At 42.0% G+C, this 24,915-nt stretch overlaps 1 long non-coding RNA gene across 1 annotated transcript; it reads left to right on the forward strand.

Annotated features, from left to right (window-relative positions):
• The first annotated feature begins 523 nt into the window (after nucleotides 1-523).
• On the forward strand, nucleotides 524-24,621 carry LOC119867794. Its single transcript, XR_005384495.1, has 3 exons — nucleotides 524-625; nucleotides 23,773-23,962; nucleotides 24,436-24,621. It is a non-coding gene; the product is annotated as an uncharacterized LOC119867794 (long non-coding RNA).
• The last annotated feature ends 294 nt before the right edge of the window (nucleotides 24,622-24,915 follow it).

Consider the following 24,915-nt stretch of genomic DNA (forward strand, 5'->3'; position numbering starts at 1 on the left):
CAAGGTATGAATCCAGTTTCTTGGCATCCTCATCAGCATTCCTGTTGCTACTGTTTTATTTTAGCCACTCTGATAGGTGTATAGTGGTATCTCTTTGTGGTTTCAATTCACATTTTCCTAACAGTGAATGATGTTGGACATCATTTCATGTGTTTATTTGCTACATGTACATCTTTTTTGGTGAAATGTCTCTTCATCTCTCTCTTTTTTTTAAAAAAAAATAGTCTTATGTATTTATTCATGAGAGACACAGAGAGGGTGGCAGAGACATAGGCAGAGGGAGAAGCAGTCTCCTTGCCAGGAGCCCAATGTGGGACTCGATTCTGGACCCTGGGATCAGGTCCTGAGCTGAAAGCAGATGCTCAACCGCTGAGCCACCCAGGCGTCCCTATCTCTTCATATCTTTTGCCCATATTCTAACCGGATTGTTTTCATTTTTACTATTGAATTTTGAGAGTCTTTGTTGGATATGTTATTTGCAAATATTTTCTCCCACCTTAGCTTGTCTTTTCTTCTTTTTAACAGGGTCTTTCCCGGAGTTTTTCGTCTCTTCTTTTTCAAAAAGAATACCTTGTTGTCTGGAGAATGGACTGTTGAGGGATAAGAACGGATGTGAAGAGATGAGGTAGGTAATTTTTTCCTTGTAGTATAGGTGCTATGTGATGATGGCTTAATCTAGGTGGAGAGAGGGAAAATGTTAAGAAGTAAGTGGATTCTGGAAATATTTAGGCAGTAGAATAAGTAGAATTTGGTGAGGGTGAAGAAGAAGGAGGCTTTTAGGTTGACTTCTAGGTCTTGGGCATAAAGAACTGGATTGATGATGGTGCTCTTTATCAAGACAGAGGATCTTGTAGGAGGCACGAATTGGGGAGAACATTATGAATTTAATATTTTATTTTATTTTATTTTTTTAAGATTTTATTTATTTACTCATGAGACACACACACACACACAGAGGGAGAGAGCGAGAGAGAGCGAGAGAGAGAGAGAGAGAGAGGCAGAGACACAGTCAAAGGGAGAAGCAGGCTCCATGCAGGGAGCCCGATGTGGGACTCCATTCACGGTCTCCAGGATCATGCCCTGGACTGAAGGCGGCTCTAAACCGCTGAGCCACCCAAAGTTTTTTATTTATTTTTTCCGAAAATTTTTAATAAAGATTTATTGGAATACAGTCACACTTTGTTGGAATATATTTGACATATAATGTGTAAATTTAAGAGTGTAACTTATTTTGATAACATTATTTATTATAATTTGATTATCATTTTAGCAATAGTTAGCACCTCTATCATGTCACATAATGGTCAACTCTCAATTTACTTTTAAACATGCTGAGTTTGAGGTATCTCTATCAGTTAGCTATAACAAACTATCCTAAAGGTTGTTAGCTTCAAACAATAAGCATTTATTATTGTTCATAAGTCTAGGAGTCTGATGATTGGTGCCAGGTTCATCTGATCATTCATAAGCATGTATCTTTGGAGGACTGAGTGGTCAATTGGAAGCTGGCTTATCTGGAATGACCTCACTCACATGGCTGGCAGTTGGCTGGCTGGTAGCTGGGGCAAGTAGGGTGACTGGGCCACATGTCTCTCATCATCCAGCGGGCTGACCTGTGTTTGTTCATATAACAGTGGTGGAGTTCTGAGAAAGGAAAAATGTACTATGCCTTTTGAGATCTAAGCTTAGTATTTGCAGTTATTTCCACTGCGTTCTGTTGGCCAAAGCAAGTCACAAGACCACCCCAGATTCTAAAGGGGAAGTAGAATTAGCATGACCAATTCATCCTGGTTTGCTTATGACTTTTCTGGTTTTAGTACTCTAAGTCCTGTGTCCCAGGAAATTCCTCAGTTCTGGGCAAATTGGAATAGCTGGTCACCCTAAGTAGACTCCACTCTTTGGTGGGAAGAACTACAAAGTCACATTGCAAAGGACATGATTATAGGAAGGGATAAAAAATTGGGACACTTTTGTAATCAGTCTACCACAATGCCTATGAGAGATCCAAGCAGAAGTATCAGGTATCATTTGGCTCTTAGAAGAGAGATCTTCTGGTCTGGAGATAAATTTGGCATATAATTGTGTGTGTGCAGGTGTGTTTGTGTGTATGTGTATGATTATCTGGTATTTATTGAACAATTAAATGATGGATATTAATGCAAAAAATTATTTACTTTTAATCCTTACAAATTACTAGGAAAATATATATTATGTTCATTTTCACTTTACAAAAAGAAATAGGAGTTCAAAGTTTCTCAAGATAAAAGGAAAGCAAAGTAAAAGGAAACTGATGGTCAGGGTTAGAGATAGAAAAACTACCCAAAGCTGACGGATACCCTCAAAAATGGCTAATGAACATAGGGGGAATGTCCTGACACACTTTGATTAGGTTCTGATGGATCTGGTAAATTGTTAATATTCAGAATAATGAGTCCTGAGTAACTCAGAGAAAGTTAAAATATGTTCAGCATGCATTTCTAATTTAATTTCATTGTGGTCAGAAAACATACTCTGTAGGATTCTAATCTTTTGAAGTTTATTGAGACTTATTTTATGGCCCATATATGGTCTGTTTCTGTGAGGGGAATATATGTACTCAGAAAGAACACATATTCTGTAGTTGTTGGTAAATGTTCTAAAATGTCCATTAAAGTGGGTGATAGTATTGTTGAAAATTTCTATATTTTTACTGTTTTTGGTCTAATTATAGTAATTATTGAGACAAGGGTGTGAAAATCTTTAGTAATGATTGTGTTGTTTTCCCCTTTAATTTTATTGATTTTTTTTCTTTATGTATCTTGACATTTTTTTAGGCACATGCATATTTATGACTAATGTCTTCCTAATTAAATCTTTTAGTACTATGAAATGTCCCATTATGTCTCTGTTAATACTGTATCCTAAAGACTACCAAATAGGATAATAATATAGCCAGTTCAGTTCTTTCTATGATTATTGTCTGTAGGGTATTTTTTTTACCTTAAAAAAATCTGTCTTTTTTTTAAGAGGGAAAGTGCACACATGTGTACTAGCAGGGTAGATGGAGGGGCAGAGAGGGGGAGAATTCCAAGTAGGGTCCATGCCCAGCACAGAGCCCATTGCAGGGCTTGATCCCACAACCTCAAGATCATGACTCAAGTGGAAATCAAGAATCTGTCCAATGTCCAACTGACTGAGCCACCCAAGTGTCCCCAAACCTATCTGTCTTTAAAGTGCCATATTAGTGAGAGTCCAACCAGGAGACAAGCTATATAGTAATTTCAACCAGGAAAGTTTAATATAAAGAATTTTAAAACATTTTTAAAAAATATTTTATTTATTTATTTATTCATGAGAGACACACAGAGAGAAAGACAGAGACACAGGCAGAGGGAGACACAGGCAGCGGGTCCATGCAGGGAGCCTGATGCGGGACTTGATCCGGGGACTCCAGGATCACGCCCTCAGCTGAAGGCAGGCACTAAACTGTTGAGTCACCCAGGGATCCCAATATAAAGAATTTTTAAGTAAAATTTGGAAATGGAATAATGAGGAATCAGCTAGTAAGAAGTGAACAAAATTCTAAATAGCAGGTATTAAATGTCAGCCACTCTCCCTAAGGCTAAGATACGGTGACCAAGGAAGAGTTTCTCCCTCCTAATGCTTCCCACCTGCTTACAAAAGGTGAGAGATAGACTTTGTTGGAGATTGTGGGGCCATGGCCTACAGAATGGCAAAGAGATCAATGTGATCCTGCATTGACAGAACTTGATGAAAATCTACTCTCTGGATATTGCCAGAAACTTGCCCTCTGGGGTGTTGAGGAAAGTTGTTCATGCAGAGGGTGTCTTGCTAGGGGTAATTTCTGCTATGAAACTGCCTAAGAGGTGCTGGAAAAGCTGCTGTGTGTTGCTGACCACTGTGCACTGCAAAAACTGGGCACTAGAGAAGTTGATAGTGCTAGGTATCTGCTGAGAGAGCACTCTGTAACCAGGAAATAAAATTCTCTCTTCCTGCACTGTTTTTTCAATGCTCACCATTGGCAAAGCTTAATATTGTGCCAGGTGGTAAAGAGAAGATTTTTTAAATTTCATAACACACACACACACACACACACACACAGAAAGAGACAGAGAGAGAGAGAGAGAGAGAGAGAGAGAGAGAGAGAATGAGAGAGGCAGAGACATAGGAAGAGAGAGAGAGAAGATTTTTAAAGGGCCTGGCTCCATTTGTACAGAGCCTGCAATAAAATACGAATTTGGGGCTGGGAAGCAATATATTGATAATTGGTACAAGTGTGTCTCTTGTAGGAAGTATATAGTTGGGTCTTACATTTTTGTTTGAGTCTGATGATCTCTGCCTTCTAATTGGAGTATTTGGTTCATTTATGTTTAATATAAATTATTGACAGATTTGGATTTAAGTCTATCCTTTTATAATTTGTTTTCTATTGGTTTTATGAGTTTTTCAAATTTTTTTTTGTTCTCTGTTTCTATTTTTTCACTTTAAAAAAGTAAGTTCTACACACATTGTGGGGTTTGAACTCATGACCTTGAAATCAAGAGTTGCATACTCTACTGACTGAGTCAGCCAGGCTTCCCTCACTGTTTTCTTGTAAGTCAATTGGATATTTTTTAGAATTCCCTTTTATTAATTAAAAAAAATTTTTTTTAGATAAAACTCACTGGGACAAGTGAGTCATTTAACTTTCTCTTTCTTTTTAAATTTTATTTATTTATTAATTCATTTATTTATTCATAAGAGACACAGAAAGGCAGAGGGAGAAGTAGGTTCCCTGCAGGGAGCCTGATACAGGACTTGATCCTGGGATCCTGGGATCATGACCTGAGCTAAAGGCAGATGCTCAACCACTGAGCCATCCAGGTGCCCCATTTTATTTTTTATATTGGCTTTTAGTTATTTTTGTTTGCAATTTTGTTTCAAATGGTTGCTGTGGGAATTACAATATACATCCTTAAGTTTTTAGAGTCTACTTAGAGATATGGTACCACTTCACATAAAATATAAACATTTTGCAACCATACAGTTTCATTGACCCCAATCTTTTATACCAGAGGTTGATGAAGTGTGGCTTTTAGGCCAAACCTTGCTCTGATTGCTTTTATTTAATTTTTATACAACTACAGCCATTCTTTTATATGTTGTCTATGCCTGCTTTCATATTATGATGGCAGAGTTGATAGTTGCAAAAGAGACCATATGGTTTTTAGAATTTAAAATATTTCCCATCTGGACCCTAATAGGGAAAGTTTGTTGATTCCTGCTTTATGCTACAGTTGTCATGTCTATTAATATAAATACGCTATAAATACCACAATACTGGGCAGCATGGGTGGCTCAGCGGTTTAGCACTGCCTTCAGAGCAGGGTGTGATCCTGGAGACCTGGGATCGAGTCCCATGCCAGGCTCCCTGCATGGAGCCTGCTTCTCCCTCTGCCTGCGTCTCTGCCTCTCTCTCTCTTTCTCTCTCTCTTTCTGTGTCTCTCATTAATAAATAACTAAAATCTTAAAAAAATAAATACCATAATACTTCATTATGCTTTTTATTTAAATAGTCAGAAGTACTTAGGTAAATTAAGAGAAAAAATAAGTCTTTTATATTTATCCATATAAATTTACTCTTTCTGGTGCTCTTTATTTCTCCCCAAAGATCTGAATTTCCATCTGGTATTATTTCCCTTTAGCCTGAATTTTCTTTGTTAGCATTTCTTGTGGTATTGTTCTGTTGGTGAGTTCTTTTAGTTGTCATTTATATGAAGAATTCCTATTCCCTTTCATTCTTAAAGGATATTTATGCTGGTTATAGAATTTTGACTTGGAAGGTTTTTTTAAAGATTTTATTTATTTGAGAGAGAGAGAAAGAGAGCAGGGAGGGGCAGATGGGGAGGGAGAAAGAATCTGAAGCAGACTCCACACTGGGTGCAGAGCTCCATGTGAGTGAGACTTTCAATCCCACTACTATGAGATCATGGCCTGAGCTGAAACCAAGAATTAGCCACTTAAGCAACTGAGCCACCCATGCCCCTTGAGTTGGAATTTTATTTTTTAGACACTTTAAAGATGTTGTATCACTATCTTCTAGCCTCCATTGTTTCAGATGAGAACTTAGCTATTAAATATGTCCTTGTAATAGTGAGTCATTTTTTTTTTCTGGGTGCTGTAAAGATTCTTATCTTTATCTTTGATTTTCAGCAGTTTGACTGATATGCTGAGGTGTATTTTTTATTTCTTCTGCTTGGTTTTTGCTGAATCTTCCTGAATCTTCTTGAATTTGTGTCTTCACCAAATTATGAAACTTTGGAGACATTATTTATGACACTTTTTTGGCTTCTTTCTCTCTTTTTGGTCACTCTCAAGTTCTAATTATATGTATTGAGATTGCTTGATATTATTTTACAGGTTTCTGAAACTCTTTTCAATTTTTTTCTCTGTGTTTTCAAACTAATAATTTGCAGTTTGCTGACTCTTCTGCCATTTCAATCTGTCCATTAAGTGCAGTTTTTATTTTGTATATGTATTTTTTTCAGTGCTACGATTTCTATTTGGCACTTTTTTTTTTTAAGTTTCAGTTTATTTTATTTATGATAGTCACACAGAGAGAGAAAGAGAGATAGAGGCAGAGACATAGGCAGAGGGAGAAGCAGGCTCCATGCACCGGGAGCCCGACGTGGGATTCGATCCCGGGTCTCCAGGATCGCGCCCTGGGCCAAAGGCAGGGGCCAAACCGCTGCGCCACCCAGGGATCCCTTGGCACCTTTTCATAGTTTTGTTTCTTTGCTTAGATTTTCTATTTATTCATCTAGTGTTGGTCTTTACTGATTGCAGCTCATTTATTGGTTGCAACTTATTATTGTGAAATGAAATTGGAAGTTGTAATGCCTAGCATTAAAATATTATTTTTTAAAAAAGAAAAAGCAATATGCATCGTGAATACCTTCTTTTGTGGAAAATTTGTGTGTGTTTAGTTGTTTTGTAACATGTGTTTCTTACTGTGATTATGGTCTAAATGTTTGAAAGCCATCAGCTAGAAGGTAGATATAGAGTGGGATCTATTTCAGTAGAAAGACCTTGAGTTCTTAGAGCCAGAGTTTCCCTGAGAGAAACAAATCTATGTACAGATGTGTATGGGGGCTAGAAACACTTGATTGCTATTTGCTGAAGCTTGGCTCTCTGCCTGTTGTTAAAACATTAAAAACATTAAAGTGGTGTTTCTTGGACTTGGCTCAGCAGTTCCCAGGGCAGATTAAAAGCAGATTTCTTTTCCTAACAGGTGCCCCCAGGTCATCTCTAGGCAAAGAAAAGTTTGGGAACAGAGGCCCACACTAGAGATAATCTTCTGAGAAAGAAATGGTAATGGCTACCATTCTTTGAGCTTTGTCTTCGAGAACTGAAACCAGAGAGATTTAGTAATCCACAGCTTGGGAATGATAGACCAGAGACACCAGTGAGGACTGTCTGACCCTAGGCCCTAGCTCTGAACCACTGAGTGGAGCAGTCTAAAACACCAAGTCTGCAAAGAGCAGGAAGTGGGTTACCAATCACTGGCTTGGCTGGATTCCACTGTTAGCTGTGTGACCTCAAGCAATTTTACAAGTTGTCTGGGTTTTGATTTTCTTCTCTGTAAATGAAGGTCTTATGACACTTCCCTGTCAGGTTTTTGAGGGGTGTGGACTGTGTTACATGCTGGGCAAGTGTTAATTAATATCTGTGTTCTGTCCTTTTATCATGCTCTGTCCTTTTCTCAAACTGGGACTGTAATGAGAGGTGCTGGGGAGATGAGAGGCCCTTTTGCAGCCAAACATGGGGAGAGAGGAGCTTAAGAGGTAAGAGGAGCATGCTCTGAGACTGCAGGCCAACTCCAGAGGCTGGCAGACAAGGAAAGGAGAATGTGGAGGGCCTGTTTGCCTGGGAAGGCTGTTGCGATGAGCTGCAGAGGGCCTTCATGAGGCTTCCCTGAGCCAGTGATCTTCATGGGTTCAAGGCAATTGGCTTTTGACTTGGTTGAATTGCATTACCACGGTCAAGGTGTTCCGTTTCCTCACTGGGGTGTTCTGAGGGTTTTTATTTTGAAAGCATATCAATAGTATCAAGTGAAATTGTTGAAGGAGGGCAAAGAATCATTTGATTACTTAATTTTCATGTTTACATAGCATTTGTTTTAAAGTAGTAAGAATCTAAATTCCAAATGTGGTTACAAAATCAGCCTCCACTTAAATTCGTAAGTGCATTTTAATGAAGCTTAATTTTAAGGCATACATTTGCATATTGGAATTTGCTTGAGCCAACTTTTAGAGTATGATCTCCAGAGCACTAGTTTTCTAGTGTTTTGAGAATGTCGCAGTTCTTTCTAATTGCTTTTTATGGCCTGGAAACCTTAGCTCAATTGGTATAAATCTTAGCAAAATGGAGAGGATCCAAATTAAACATTAGTTATAATACAGCACTTTTATAAGTCGTTCTTAGAATGTTCTTAGGATACCTTCGAACCCAAATGTCACCATTTTAGAATAGTGTGTTAAACATACTTATTCTACAGCTCATCTGTATTTAAATCAATAGGCATGAGATCTTAAAATAGCATATGATAATTTGCCAAGTGAGAAATAGATGGCTTCCATTTTCTATTAATACCTTCATGCAAAAATTAAGCTATATTAATACACTTATTACAAGTCTAACAATTTCAGAGGGGCTTCTATAGTTATATATATATATATATATATATATATATATTTTTTTTTTTTTTTAAAGATCTTATTTATTCATGAGAGACACAGAGAGAGAGGCAGAGACACAGGCAGAGGGAGAAGCAGGCTCCATGCAGGAAGCCTGATATGGGACCCGATCCCAGGACTGCAGGATCACGTCCCGGGCCGAAGGCAGATGCTCAACCGCTGAGCCACCCAGGCGTCCCGCTTCTATAATTATATAAAATGAGGTTGATTTATTTTATTTTATTTTTAAAAAGATTTTATTTATTTATTTGAGAGAGAGAGAGAGAGAGAGAGAACGAGCGGGGGGACAGGCAAAGGGAACCCAGCATGGGGCTCAATCTCCAGACCCTGAGATCATGACCTGAATGGAAGGCAGATGCTAAACCAGCTAAGCCACCCAGGAACCCTGATTTGTTTATTTTAAACTTTTATTAATTGTGAACTATAACACACAGAGAAAAGTGCATGGAACACAAAGTATGAATAATTATAAAGTAATGTAATTACAAAAAGCCATGAAAACGCCACCCAGATCAAGAAATAGAACTCTGCTCTTACCCTGAGTACCTTTTCCATGTGTCCTATCTTGATCACCTCCTTCTCAATCTTCCCCTTCCACCTAGGTAACAATTACCCTGATTTTTATGATGATCACGTCCTTGATTTTTTTTAAAGATTTTATTTATTTGAGAGACAGAGAGAGAGACAGAGAGCATAAGCAGGTGAGTGGGGCAGAGGGAGAGGGAGAAGCAAGCTCCCTGCTGAGCAGGGAGCCCGCCACAGGCTCAATCCTAGGACTCCAGGATCATGACTTGTGCTGAAGGCAGACGCTTAACTGACTGAGCCACTCAGATGCCCTCACTTCCTTGATTTTTAAAGTTTTGCCTGTTTTTGAATTCTATACACAAATAAAAAAATACTAACAAATACTGACTTCACTACCCAGCTTGCTGACACCAGTGCAAACCTGGCTGGGTAGTATAGTCCCCAGGGAGGCACATCATATATGCAACTGAGGCATCCAAACCATAATCTTGAAGTTGGAGCTGTAACCCCATGTATATGGGGACCTCCCTTAGCCAGCCCAGGCCTTTTACTTAGCTCACAATTCTGCATATCCATGGCCCATCAGCAACACTCTGAGGCTTTGTTTTCCTAATATCAGTCTGAGATAAATCTTAGTCTCTTGATTTTTAAGTGACTCACCCCATTTCTTATCCCCTTAGTGTCATCTATCAAAGCCTAGACTCCATGCTAGATAATGTTCCCCAGCATGGTAGTAATTTTTTTTTCTCATTCTGTACTCAATCTTTTGTCTTAGAACATACCAAGGTATTAAAATATTATTTAATGCTACAGAATGTATTCTTTTATATGTCTCTTTTGCTCAATTCCTTGTTTATAAGATTCATCCATGTTGTATGTATAGCTGTAGTTTGCTCATGTTCACTGCTGTGTAATATTCCAGTATGTAAATATATCATTATTTATCCATTGTATTACTGAGGGACAGAGGATTGTCTTCATTTCTGGTTAAGAATATTCTTTGGGGGATCCCTGGGTGGCGCAGCGGTTTGGCGCCTGCCTTTGGCCCAGGGCGCGATCCTGGAGACCCGGGATCGAATCCCACGTCGGGCTCCCGGTGCATGGAGCCTGCTTCTCCCTCTGCCTGTGTCTCTGCCTCTCTCTCTCTCTGTGACTATCATAAATAAATAAAAATTTTAAAAAAAAGAATATTCTTTGGCATGTCTCCTGGTACACACATGTATACATTTGTGTTGGATAGGTACTGAGAATTGGAATTGATAGATCATAGGATATATGTGTTGTACGGTTTAGTAAGTAATTCTAAACTGTTTTCCGAAGTTGTTGTAGTGTGCATTTGTGCAACAGATTTTATTATTTATTTTTTTAAAGGGACTTATTTATTTATTTGAGAGAGAGAGAGAGAGTGTGTGTGAGCAGAGAGAGGGGCAGAGAGAGAGAATCCTCAACCAGACTCCCCACTGAGTGTGGCAGGGTACGGGGCTCGATCCTATGACTCTGAGATCATGACCTGAGCTGCAATCAAGAGTCGAATGCTTGACTGACTGAGCCACGCAGGCATCCCTTTTTTTAATGATTGTGCAACAGATTTTTGAAAAAAGTTCAATATGGAGAAATAAGGGGGAAATATATCCTTCTTCAGTATGCATCTGTTGATTTCTGTCTTCAAGAACTGTCTGCTCTAAGAGATCAGTGTAGATGGGCTCAGGCGCAAATGAAGTGTTCCACATTTAGTATTGCTCCCTTCAAGTGCTGCTGGTGGCTTTTCAAGGAAGACTAGTGTGATTATTGATTGATAAGACACTGGTAGATAGCTGGGTAGGTGTCTTGCGCAGGAGCTAATGGTTCTTTTCATAGCTCCTGTGCTCTGCCCAAAGCAGGAGGCCCCTTTGAAGGTGGCTTTTTAAAATACCTGCTTACCTTGGAAATGTACTCACTCCTGGGGTATGAGTTTTGCTCTGAGCGTTTCTCTTTTCTCATCTGATGTTTCAGTTATGAAGGAAGGCCTCATTTAAATTCCCTGCCCTGAAGGCGTATAGGTGGCTCAGTTGGTTAAGCATCTGCCTTTGGCTCAGGTCATGATCCTGAGGTCCTGGGATCCAGCCCTGCGTTGTTAGCAGGCAGCAAGGAGCCTGCTTCTCCCTCTCTCTCTGCCCCCATCCTCACTCGTGCTCACTCTCTGTCACTCTGGTCTCTTTCTCAAATAAATAACAAAATCTTTAAAAATAAATTCATTGCGCCAAAATCATATGGCTTGTTGATTTGTAGTGACTAGATCAAGAATGATTCAGGGGAGTGGTTTCCCATTTTTTTAGCATGACAACCTATTTAAACATTTTTTTATTATGGACTTTTCTGAACGTAGACATTCTATGGATGTGGTAATGGCATTCTGTTTTATGTTCCTTTTTAAAAAGTGCTGGATTGTTTACAATATCTCTACCTCCAGCCCTCCCCAGCACCACCCATATTCTGTAGCAAGCTTCATAATTTTTTTCTTTTTTTTTGATAATTTTTTTCCTAAGAATACAAATGAAGGTAGTGGAGTGGAAACACGGGGACATGAAAGATGTTTTAACTGTGGGTTCCTGTCTTAGGTCTGCTTCTGTTGAGATAGTGCCTTGGGCAAGCCATTTAGCCTCTCTGATTCTCTATTTATTTAGTTCCTAAAATATACAAATAGGATAAGATAATTTTTAAAAAGATATATTTATTCACGAGAGATAGAGCACACATGCACATAGGGGAAGGGCAGAGGGAGAGAGTCTCTGTGGGGCTCGATCCCACGACCCATGACATCATGACTTGAGCTGAAACCAAGAATCTGACACCAAACCGACTGAGCCACCCAGGTGCCCCTAGGTCAAATAATTTTAAGGCCTTTTCTGGATCCCAAATCTAAAAAGTTCTCTTATGGCTCATAAATAAGCTCGCCTTGATGTTTCCTTTAGGTTAAGGATGTAACATTGGCCTAACACACAGTAGAAACCCAAACCAACCTGACAAAAGAGGGTTAGGACCCTTTTTGGTGAGTCAGAGGGAGAGCAAGGACTGGATACACTATGGCAGACTCAGAATTAAGAATAATGAAGCATAGGAGCTCCTTGTCAAGGTGTTTTGCAAGATTTCCCACACCAGCAGGTTTAGAACAAGAACCAAGGCCCAACATGTTTTTCCTTCTATAGACCTTTGTAAACCTTCTAAACTCTATTCCCTAAGTCAGCAGGATCTAAGTCACAGTTCAGGATCTAAGGATGGCTTTTTAAAAAAGATTTTATTTATTTATTCATTAGAGACACGAGAGAGAGCTGGAGGCAGAGACACAGGCAGAGGGAGAAGCAGGCTCCCCGCAGGGAGCCTGATGTGGAGCTCGATCCCAGGACTCCAGAATCACACCCTGGGCCAAAGGCAGGTGCTAAACTGCTGAGCCACCCGGGGATCCCCAAGGATGGGTTTTACTTTTTCAAATGGTTGAGAAACATAAACATATGAATAGTACTTTGTTATACCTGACAATTATTATTATTATTTTTAAAAGATTTTATTTATTTGAGAGAGAGTGAGAAAGAGCAATCACGAGCAGGTGTGGGGAGGAGCAGAGGGAGAAGCAGACTCCCCACCAGGCAGGGAGTCTGACAGGGGACTCGATCCCAGGACCCCAGGATCATGACTTTAGCAGAAGGCAGATGCCCAACCAGCTGAGCCACCCAGGCACCTAACATGTGACAATTATGTCAACTTCAAATTTCAGTGCCCATCAGTATAGTTTTATTGTAACATAGGCTCATTAATTTATATAGTATCGGTGGCTACTTTCGTGCTATCGCGGTAGAGTTCGGTTGATGTGACTGACACAGTGAGGTTTACAAGTATTTACTTTCTGGCCCCTCACAGAAATTTGCATACCCCTCCCTAATCCCAACCTGTAATTTGCATTTTATGTTTCTGCAAAGAATGACCCCAGTCAACAAACACTTCTGAATCACCCACTCATACACCGTTTCTGATTTACATTTGGTTCATTTTTTAGGCTCTCTTAGGTTTCCAGTGACTTCTGCTCCAATACTTTCCTTTATGTGAAAACTCAGTCTCTACTCTGACACCTTAAATTAGGCATCTCAATATCTGTTCTGTAAAATTTTAAGAGCTGTAGCAGGTGCTCTTCTGTGATCCACCCCTCTTCAGATCTAGCTGAAAGCCCCATCAGATTTAGAAAAAGTCCCTGGCTTTTTCTACGGACTTCCTCAAATTCAACACGCCATGCATCCTTTGGCTTTGTATTTCCAAGGCTTTCCTACTTAACAGCAATTGTTGAGTGTGGCAGTAAGGAGATGTGATTTTTATTTTATTTTATTTTTTTAACCAGGGAATAGTCTGCTTAGCAGTCACTAGAGCAATTTTAAATTTGCAGTTTTGTTCCTTCATGGTTTTTGGTGGTCTTCATTTCCCACTTTTCAAAGACATAGGCTAAAGTCTGAATGAACTAGGGAAGGAGTTAATTCAACAGCTAAAATGACAAAAAAGGGATGCCTGGGTGGCTCAGTGGTTGAGTGTCTGCCTTTGGCTCGGTGGCAATCCCAGGGTTCTGGGACCGAGTCCCATATGGGGCTCCTTGCATGGAGCCTGCTTCTTCCTCTGCCTGTATCTCTGCCTCTCTCTGTCTCTCATGAATAAATAAATAAAATCTCTAAATAATAAAATAAAGTAAATAATAAATAAAGTAAAAAAATAAAGTAAAAAAATAAAGTAAAAAATAAAGTAAATAAGTAAATAAAATAAAATACATAATAAAATAAAGTCTCTCATGAATAAATAAATAAAATCTTAAAAAAATGGAAAATAACAAAACAAAATGGTGGTTCTTCCCCTATTTCTATGGAAATCTCTGGAATTTTTAAAGGTATATATTAGCTGCACGTTCTAAAATGATGATCCCCAGGGTTTAATTTATATAGGTATGATTGAGTGGTAATACTAGAGGTCCCTGCCACTGAAGGAAGCCTTTATACCACTGTACACAGCTCCCCTCACCCTCCACCCCTGCCCCAACACCAAGATGATCTCCTGGAGGCAGAAGACAGGAAGCGGGGAGGGGCGGGGGGGGAGGTCATGAGGCCACAGTCTTTACTGGGCTTTCTGGGGAGAGGCAAGTTAAGACAGAGAAAACAGTTAAGGATTGGCAAGTTTGAATAATTCCATTGGGCCTTGGGGCACAGGGCAGCAGAGATAGGGGCCCAGGTTTTGTGAGTTAGATTAGGAGCTAGTTGGGGATACAGATCTGGGGATTGGTTGGTTTGCATATGAAAGGTGTGCTTTTTGGCAAGCTGGTATTATCTTTAGGAATTAGTAACCCTTGGAAGGGGGAGTCGCTCTGAGTCTGTGAGACCCCCAAACACCAGAGTATTGAGAATACAGGAAGTAAAATACAGTTGATATAATTGATCCCGTGATGAATGGATGCCAAAAGACAAATACAGAGTCTAAGAAAACACAGAATACTATAAAGTAGCAAATTAATTGAATTTATGTATTTAATGGGATAATGACTTTTAACATTAAAAAAGAAATCTTGCATTTTGAATTAGTTTAGAAATTATGGTAAAAGGCATAGATAATACTCATAATAAAATTTAAAACCTGTATAAAAGTTTATAATGTGAAAATCAAAAAGATTTTTCACTCCTATTTTGAATCCCATTTTTCAATTAATCACTATTAATGTCTTTCTAGTAGCTTTCCTTTGCATGCATATTCATCTCACTTTGAGTGAAAGCAGCGTTCTTACCGGTCTGTACGGCCCTATTACCCCTGGACTTGGACTCCTGCTTACTCCCCCTCCTTCCCTGCCCACCAGCCAGGGCCTCAAGGCAGGCTCCAGCCTCAGAGTCTTCACTTCCTCCAGATAGAAGCCTTTCTCCCTTACCTCCTTCCATTCTTTAGTTAAATACACCTCCAGGAGGTCACCTGGGCCTGACAGTGGTTTCAAAAATCATACCTAATCCACACTTCAATTCCCCTCCCCTGGTTTATTTTGATCCCTAGCACTCTTTACACGGTACCCATAACTTATGCTTAGCTCTCTTGTTTATTAACCATCTCCCCCACTGGAATGTAAATAGGTAGGAATTTTTGTGTAGCACCTGAGACACAGAAACACTTAATAAATATTTCTTGAATGAGTGAATGGACGGATGGATGAATATCAAGCACAACTATACAGTTCATATTTACTTGCATAATTCTTTTTAACAAGTGGAATTGTATCATATGTACCATATCCAACTTGTTTTTCTTTCCCCAGATGGAATTTTGAACATTTTTCCATGTTAGCATAACTGGATGCAGTTCATTTCTTTGAATAGCAGCATAATATTCCAGGGTATAGATCAAAAGAGAACTTATTTCACCATTTACTGATGGTCATTGGGATGTTGAGATTTCTCAGTTTCCAATAAATCAAGGATTAGGGTGCACGCCTAATCCAGTGTGTAGAACAGGTTCCAGAATTGACTAGGAGACTTCTTTTTCTGGCTTTCTTGTGCTGTGATTTATATTTTTCTTTAATCCTGGCTACTCAGTTAACCTTTTCGTAAAAGGTATGGGATGAAGTGTTGGCGGAGATGGGTGCTGGGACCATCACATGTACTCACAATAAATCTCCATTAAAAATCAGTTGATAGAGCTGAGAGACCTCTGTAGAGGTGGACGCCAGGCATGATGGGGAGGGTCCTTCAATTTCCTTTGTCCCGAGTCACCCCATTTATCCACACCTGCATCTGGTCTTGTACACCCCTTGCTGACTAGTTCATTCGTCTACCATGTGCCTTCAAAATTAATACCTGGCACTCCATGTGCTGGCTAATTTATCTTCTCAGTAATCATATCTCTCTTCTATTTTCTATCGTTTAAAGCCAGTCTTCTCCTTTAGAGCCCAGTCACATGGTCTTTTTCCCCATTGAAATCTGCCCAATCCGTGACACCTTCCATACAAAAGTTCAAGCTTCATCTCTCAGCGATGCTTGATGATCTGGCCTTCATCTTGCCTTTCATTTCCGCCCTGGCCCTGGACCAGTCCATCTGTTCCTTCCCCGCATCTCTGCTGCTTTAATCTGTTCCTGCCTCTGATCTGTGCTTGTTACACCTGCAAGCCCAGCCCATGTAATATGCTCTTCCTTCCTAACCTTCAGGAATCTCATCTGCTTCCCTGAGTGATTCCAGCCTTTCAGCCTTTCCAGCCTTCCCCAAGGAATTCCGCAGGTTGCTCGAGCTGTGTTCTCTTGGGGACTGGAGGTTTATTTTCCATAATCTATGCATCTCAGCCCTTTTGAATGTCCCCAGTTTGGCTTAATGAGGGCACTATGGGAACATACCTGGCCTTCCATTGCGGAGGGGTCACCAGCATCACTAGGTGGGCACAGGAATGAGAGGAACCTCCATCAGGGCTGCCAAGCCTGGTGTCACTGAGTTCCTGGAGCCCTCAGCGACTCTCTGGCACCAGTGAGGAAGTGGTCACAATTTTTAGGAGGGAGGGGCAATTGGGTTTGGGAAAATACTGTTGGATTATAGAAGATATTTATATCTACAAGAAGTTCATTTTTTTAGTGTTGCTGTTTGTTTCCTGAGTTGGTTGGCCTCTTGATGCTAGTAGCTCTGAGCCTTCTTTCCAGAAAAATTCACAAATACACATAATTTCAAATGAACTTCCAAGATGTGCATGGATCCCCTGGAACCCAGCAAAGATTCCATGGCCCCCAGGTTAGAGCCCACCTCCCCAGAGCATGTTTCACGTTTGTCCTCTGCTGTTGGTTTCCGCCACCTACCTGTCCACTGAATGTGGCTGGAAGGCATTTCTTTCTTTCTTTTAAAAATATTTTACTTATTTATTCATGAGAGAGACACACACAGAGAGAGGCAGAGACACAGGCAGAAGGAGAAGCAGGCTCCAGGCAGGGAGCTCGACGTGGGACTCGATCCTGGGACTCCAGGATCACACCCTGGGCTGGAGGCAGGCGCTTAACCGCTGGGCCACCTGGGCTGCCCTGGAAAGCATTTCTTGATGAGATACTGCAATAGACACAAAATGACTCTGATGGTATTTTATGCTTTTCTTCTTTAATATTTTAAGCTTTTTTTAAAAATTTTTTTTTAAATTTTTATTTATTTATGATAGTCACAGAGAGAGAGAGAGAGAGGCAGAGACACAGGCAGAGGGAGAAGCAGGCTCCATGCACCGGGAGCCCGATGTGGGATTCGATCCTGGGTCTCCAGGATCGCGCCCTGGGCCAAAGGCAGGCGCCAAACCGCTGTGCCACCCAGGGATCCCAATATTTTAAGCTTTTAAGAAGATTTTATTTATTTATTTGAGAGAGAGAGAGAGAGAGAGAGCGCAAGTGAGCACAATCAGGGGGAGCAGCAGAGGGAGAAGGAGAAGCAGACTCTTCAGTGAGCAGGGAGTGAGACATAGGGCTACATCCTAAGGCCCTGGGATCATGACCTGAGCTGAAGGCAGATGCTTAATTGACTGAGCCACCTAGACACCCTTCTTTTAAAAAAAATTTTTTTTTGTTAAATTTTATTTATTTATTCATGAGACACACACACACAGAGGCAGAGACACATGCAGAGGGAGAAGCAGGCTCCGTGCAGGGAGCCCGATGTGGGACTCAATCCTGGGTCTCCAGGATCACGACCTGAGCCCAAGGCAGATGCTTAACTGCTGAGCCACCCAGGTGTCCCTTTTTAAAAAATTTTTAAAGCAACTTTTGCAGGGGCGCTTCGGGGGCTCAGTTGGTTAAGCATGGGACTCTTGATTTTGGCTCAGGATTGTGAGTTTGAGTTCCGTATTGGGCTCTGTGCTGTGCATGGAACCTGCTTCATATTCTCTCTCTCCCTCTCCTGTTCCACCCTCATCCCACTCATGCTCCCACAAGCACATGCTCTTTCTCTCTCTCAAAAACAAGCCAACAAAAAATAAAGCAAGTTTTGCCTCTCTTTGGAAATGTTCCATATTATGACTTAAAGAATTAGGTAGGGCTCCCCCCCCCATCATGCATAAGTTTCAGACTACAGTAGTGCCCCCTTATCCATGGTTTCACTGTAGTTTGTTACCTGCAGTTTTATTGTTGTTATTCATCTCCTACTGTGCCTAATTTATAAATTAAACTTCATCATGGTAGGTAGGTAGTGTAGGAAAAAACATAGTATGTATAGGGCTTGGCACTATCTGCAGTTTCAGGCGTCTACAGAGTGGGGGGTTTGGAGCACATCCTCCCAAGTAAGGGGGGGCCCCTGCACACGGCTCTGTCTAGTACCTGACTTATTTGTATTGTGGAGTAGGGCAATTGGAATTTTCCTCTGAATCTTTCTTCTGAATCTTTTTTTAAAGATTTTATTTATTTATTCATGAGAGGGGCAGAGACACAGGCAGAGGGAGGGGCAGGCTCCCTGTGGGGAGCCCCAAGTGGGACTTGATCCCAGGACCCCAGGATCATACCCTGAGCCAAAGGCAGATGCTCAGCCTCTGAGCCACCCGGGTGTCCCTCCATCGAGTTATACTAGGGATTCTTCGATACTGATTCTTTGCCTCCTTCCCCACACAACTCAATTTAGATCTGCTGGGTTCAATAGGAAGAAAGAGAATATTACAGCAGTGGAATAACCAGGTCTTAAAAGCATGGATGCCCAGGAGCGGGATGATCTGAGTTATTGAACTCAAAGATCTCAAGCTGGTGTCTCAAAAGCCAGAGAAACCAGCTGCTATATTTTGTTTTGCCCTCCTAGCAATTCCAAAAGTAAAATCACCTTGATCTCAATAAGAGATGTTTTCTTAATCTTGGTTATACCAGCCCTCTGAAAGTGAAATGTCAGTTGCTTGCCCCAAGGCAATAGAGTTTAGGATTTAGTTTCCCCATCTGTAAAATGGGTAAAATAGCTACCTCAAAGAACCAAAGGAGCTTATGACTATAAGGACTAAGTGACTTAGCTTGGGGATCCCTGGGTGGCTCAGTGGTTGAGCATCTGCCTTCGGCCCAGGGCGTGATCCTGGAGTCCTGAGATCGAGTCCCACGTCGGGCTCCCTGCATGGAGCCTGCTTCTCCCTCTGTCTGTGTCTCTGCCTCTCTCTCGGTGTCTCTCATGAATAAATAAATAAAATCTTAAAAAGAAATAAATGACTTAGCTTGATTGCTATAGATTCTGAACAAATTGTACATCTGATTATTAATAATGATGACTACCTTAGGAAGTGCTTGGGGAGGTGGCTAGAAGCATGGGGATGGGGATGGGGATGGGGATGGGGATCCATGGGGATGGGGTAGGGACAGGACGGGGCTGAGAGATGCTGAGTCGGTGTGTGGCTAAGGTTAGACCTCCTCGCCGGCCGAGCCACATGAAGCAGGACAGCAGAATTCAGTCCAGGAGGTTGCAGAACGGCGGCTGGGGTTACTGGCACCCAGCTCGGAGAAGCCAGCGCCCCGGGTCCCAGCACAGTGGCACCTGCGGTTTCCACGGCTGCTCCTTGCGGGCGGAAGGGAAGGCCTCCTTCCTGTGGACTTTCTCACCCTCAGGCCTCCAGTGCTCCCACCGCTGCCTTCTTCCGCTGCCCACTCCTTGGGTTTCACAGGCAATTCCAGACACAGGAATGCTTTTGATGGGATGGCGTCCTCCGCAGTTCTGGAAGGTGGGCCTGAGGGCCATGGTCATGTCTTGGATGTCTGGAACTCATTTTCATTAGCAACTGGGACGCTTTGATGCCTGGGCTCCCTTGGGCTTCCATGAGCTGACCACCCTGGCCTGGCTCAGTATCGACCCCTCATTGACTTGGGCTGTGTTGTCCGTAGGAGGGGAAAGGGTGAGAGCCTGTGAGGGGCACGGGGCGGGCATACCCTGCCTTCTGACTTGAGAGTGGCAGGCCATGGGGCTCAGCTGTATTATCAAGGAGCTCAGTCAGGCTGCTACCAGAGCTGGAGAGTCTGGAGGTAGAGCTGAGGCTGGACTAGGGACAGCAGGCTAGAACTTTCAGTGTTGGCACGAGCTCAGAGGTTAGAACTGCAGATCCTGGGTTCAAATCTCAGCTCTGCTATTTCTAACCTATGTGGCCTTGGGTTACAAGGCCTCAGTCTCAGTTTTCTCATCTGTAAAGGGGGGATAATAATAGTACCTAGTTCAGAGGATTGCTGTAAAGATTAAACATATGTGTATATGTGTGTGTGTGTTAGCTTGTATGTGCTAGCTACGATTACTAGTATCAGTGTACGGCCACGGCTTGGATTGCTGAGCTGGGCATTAGGAGTAGGTGCTGGTCAGGGCTGGGGACTGGAATGAAGCTAAATAGGCAGTGAGACATGGATTGAGGACAAACATTACAACAGCTGGGATTAGGGTTGGCTCTAGAATATAGCATGAGCCAGCCATTTGCTGGAGACTTTCACTGAGGGGTGCAAGGAGCAGGAGCAGAAGTGGGGTGGGGTGAACAAAGGCAGCCTCCTTCCTGCCCCCAATCCAAGAGCATATGTACTCTTGCCTCTCCCCCTCCTAAACAGGGTGCCATGGAGGGAGCTAGGAAGGGGGGGAGGAAGGTTCTAGGTTACTCAGACTTGGGCTGGGGTGGTTTGGCAGTAGAGCTGGTGCAAAGGTTGGTAGAAGGGGAAATATAACTGCTGTTGTCAACCACCTGTCAGGTCTCCTCCCCATAATGGCTCTCTGAGGGGTATAGTCTTGGATCTGTAGAGTGGTGGAAACGACACCAATCTTCTCCTACGGCTGCTCTGACAGCACCAGAGCTTGGATGAAGTCCTGTTAGAGGATGCGGTTCTCTAGGGCACCCCTCCTTGTCCAGGTGGCACATCAGGTCCAGATACCGAGGTCCTGATGCCCTTGCACCTGCTGATGTAGTCCTCTGTATTTGTGTCCATGGTCCTCATCACCTGGAGGCAGCTAGTGGAAGAGTTTCATTCTGAAAAGGAGGAGAGGCCTACAGGATGGAGGACGTGTGGGACCAGAGAAGGCCAGTGTCTCCCCGCAAGCTCTGAAATGGCTTCCAGTCTCAATCTGCTTTGAAGCAAGCAGAAAGGACAAAAAAAGAATCTGCTCAATCGCAGCCGAGTGGGTGTACCAAGGAAAGACCCAGAGTCACCAGCATCATTGTCTGGGGCAGGAGCAGAAGGAATTCTTTTTGTATCATTTCAATGCTCTTTTTGTTTCTTAGGCTGATTAGGACAAACACACAGTTACTATCTGTATGCTGCCAGCCTGAGAATGTGCACGTTAGCCAAGGGGGTGAGCTCCTGGCGTTCCCAGAGCTGCAGAAACTGCCCTAGCTGCAAGTGGTGCTGCTGTGCTGGACCCCTTGGGGCATCAGCGCTGCCCTCCACCCTCCAAAGCCTGGAATCCCAGGGGTGGCATGACTGGACATGCTACACCTCCTGTGTGTGTTTAACAGAGGCAAAAGAATGTCCTTACACTGTGGCTTAGGGGGCAGAAAGGAAACTTCTTTGAGAGGTAACCACCCTGATGTTATTAAGACTTACATTATTACATTAGGATTATTTTAAGTGGTCTGTAAGAAGAGTAAAATTAAAGGAAGTGAGCACACGAGGGGTTGCTGGGCTCCAGTTGTGAAAATCAGAACGGGGAAACATCAGAGACTTCTCATTAGAACCAGGAATGGATTATAGAACACCCACCACTACCACGATCATTTCATGTCTCTCCCCGTTTGCAGCTAGTGCAATTAAAGATGAAACAGAAACAAGATTTAGATCATTGGATAGGCAAAGACAAAATTTTATTATTTGCAGATGATAATGATTTTATACTTAGCCTGCTAAGAGAATCAAACAAAATGAACCCCAACTCGTGGATTTAATAAGAGAGTTTAGCGTGTTGGCTGCAAGCAGGATAGATATACTCAAATCAGAAGCTATCCCACATACCAGCATTGGTGGGCTCTGAAATATAATGGGAGGGAGAGAAAGTAGAGATAGTCTGTTTTTAGAAACAAAGCTCACAAAATATTCAGGAATGACCTTAATGAGATGTGCTGTGGGATCTATGTCAAGATCCCACATAAAGAAAATCCCTGTTAAAAAAAAAATCTGCTGAGATTTTATAAAAAAAAAAAAAAAGAAAGAAAAAAGATATGAATTAATGGGGAACCATACCAGGCTTTTTTTCTTTTTTTTGTCTTCTGATTACAAACATTATAGATATCTTCCTTCTTTACTTATTGCATTTGCGTTATGAGTTACATGGACTGGAGTTTAAATCATGAAAAACACAGATATCTTCCATCTTTTTTTAAATAAATATTTTATTTATTTATTCATGAGATACACAGAGAGAGAGAGGCAAAGACATAGGCAGAGAGAGAAGCAGGCTTCATGCAAGGAGACCGATGCCCGACTCGATCCTGGGACTCCAGGATCATGCTCTGGGCCAAAGGCAGGCGCTCGACTGCTGAACCACCCAGGGATCCCTTTGGTTCCCATCTTTATGGAATTTCCATTTGAATGGAAGAGATAGAGGATAAAAGAATAAACAAAACAAATTACTTGCACAAATACAGCTCACAATAAATATTCAAGAGAAGTGGTCTTTACCTTGACTTCTGTGGGAACTCTCCCCAGCAGACTGCTATTTAGTTCTCTAAAGCACCTAAACTTGTCGTTCCTACAAATACACTGACTGCGGCAAATTTGTTAAATAAGCAATGAATGATCAATCTAATTTAATTAGGAAAATATGTAAACGGTACCACTAAATCACCTGGGCTCTCAGTTATGGAAGTCAAGGGTTTCCTGCAGACTACGTTTTTTCCTTTAAAAGGGAATCTTTTTCTTTTTACTTTGTTTAAATGCATTCTTGCAAAAGTCCTGCAAAAGACAGGAGGGTTTGGTTTGGCCTGTGTCCCCTCAAGGTAGGACAGGCCCATTTCTGGGCTTTGTTGCTAGCCACATTTAAACTCTAGAGTTGGGCGGCTGGGTGGTTCAGTGGTTAAGCATCTGCCTTTGGCTCAGGTCGTGATCCCGTGGTCCTGGGATCGAGTCCCGCATCCGGCGCCCCTCAGGCTGCCTGCTTCTCCCTCTACCTGTGTCTCTGCCGCTCTCTCTGTCTCTCATGAATAAATAAAAAAAACCTTAATCCTCCATAGTTAATCATAAAAATGCAATGGATTCTTCTTGACTGAACTATCACAGTTTTGCAGACCCCTGCTTGGCTTGAATGGTCAACCAGGGAAGGATGTAGTTGGAATGTTTTTGCATCCTTACCTATTATAAAAGTGAACAGGATAGAAAATGCCATTGAAGCATAAGGGTGTTGAGCTGAGTGTGGGGATGAATCAGTCTCCAGGACATCATTTTCTAACATGTTTTTTCTTCTGCATTTATTACCGATTTCTTAAACTTTTCATCTTCTTTATCCTCCCCTGGTCACACCCTGGATGAAAGTTTATGGATTTCCTCTACAGTTTCTGCCCTATATTCCATCATCTTCTTTCCTTTTGCCCTGTCAGAATTTTCCAAGGGGGCCTATAGCTAACAGACAACTTTCAGCTTTGGAGAATAAAGGAAGTGGATAACCATATTCCGCACAGAGTGTCCTCCTTTGATGGTCTTTATGTAGCATGCTACAGACATATGGATTTAATTCTTCTTCTGAGGCTTCACCAGTTGCCAACTGACACATTTGTTTTCAGAAGGAAGGTAAGTATAGGCCAGGTGTGCTGGTGGGCTAGGTCTTAAAAAATGTTTCCTGGTTTGCTGGGAGAAGAGCTAAGCGTGCAACTTCACTGTGAGAGCATCCAAGAATTTGAGGACTGTTCTCAAGGAGGAGGACTCACCACCCTCGGCTTTGCCTCCTGGGCTGTGGCAATAGATACGTTCCAGGAAGGGGGGACTTGGATGATAAACTGTTAGAGTTTCAGGGGAACTTTTAAATGCATTCTTTCCAACCATTCCCTTTCACTCATGAAGAAACCGAAACCCTAAGAGGTGGAAGGACTTTCCAAGGGGAGTCTCGTGTTTTCAGCCCCGTGGTGTTCCCAAGACATTTGGCATCTGCTAGAAACTTCAGAAGCCACCCCTAGAATCCACCAGTGGTCTGGGCAGAGGGCTCTGGGAGTGGCCCCCTCTTGCTCTACAGCAATGAGGAAGTCATATGGTATCTCTTTCTTTAGAGACTGGGAGAACGATTCATCTTTAAGTCCCAAAAAGACAGTGACAGATTCTTCAAGCTGCACACATCCATGCGAAAATGACAAACATGTGAGGTGCCGAAGCAGAAAAGTACTCCCAGTGGTACGTACAGCTGTGAGGAGGAAAGCCCTGCACGCTTTCGGGCAGTGGAAACAATGCTTTGCTTGGAACAGGTGTGTATTCAACCTCAAGTGCTTCCGGAGGGTCAGAGTAGAAGACATTTAAAACAAAAGATAATTTACAAAGACATGGGGAATGCTTTACGGTCCAGGATCATGCAGGGAATGAGAAAACCATTGAGACCATATTCAAGTCTCCACCTCCTACATTTTTCTACAGGAAAATTGGAGGATAATGTAATTTACACCTACCCATCCTTCACCTAGATTTACCGGTTGTTAACACTTGAACGTTGTAGTGTAGTGTTGTGACACTCTAGCATGCCTCTTTCGAGAATCGTG

Source organism: Canis lupus, chromosome 36 (genome assembly GCF_011100685.1).
Source record: "Canis lupus familiaris isolate Mischka breed German Shepherd chromosome 36, alternate assembly UU_Cfam_GSD_1.0, whole genome shotgun sequence".
Taxonomy (NCBI): Eukaryota; Metazoa; Chordata; class Mammalia; order Carnivora; family Canidae; genus Canis; species Canis lupus.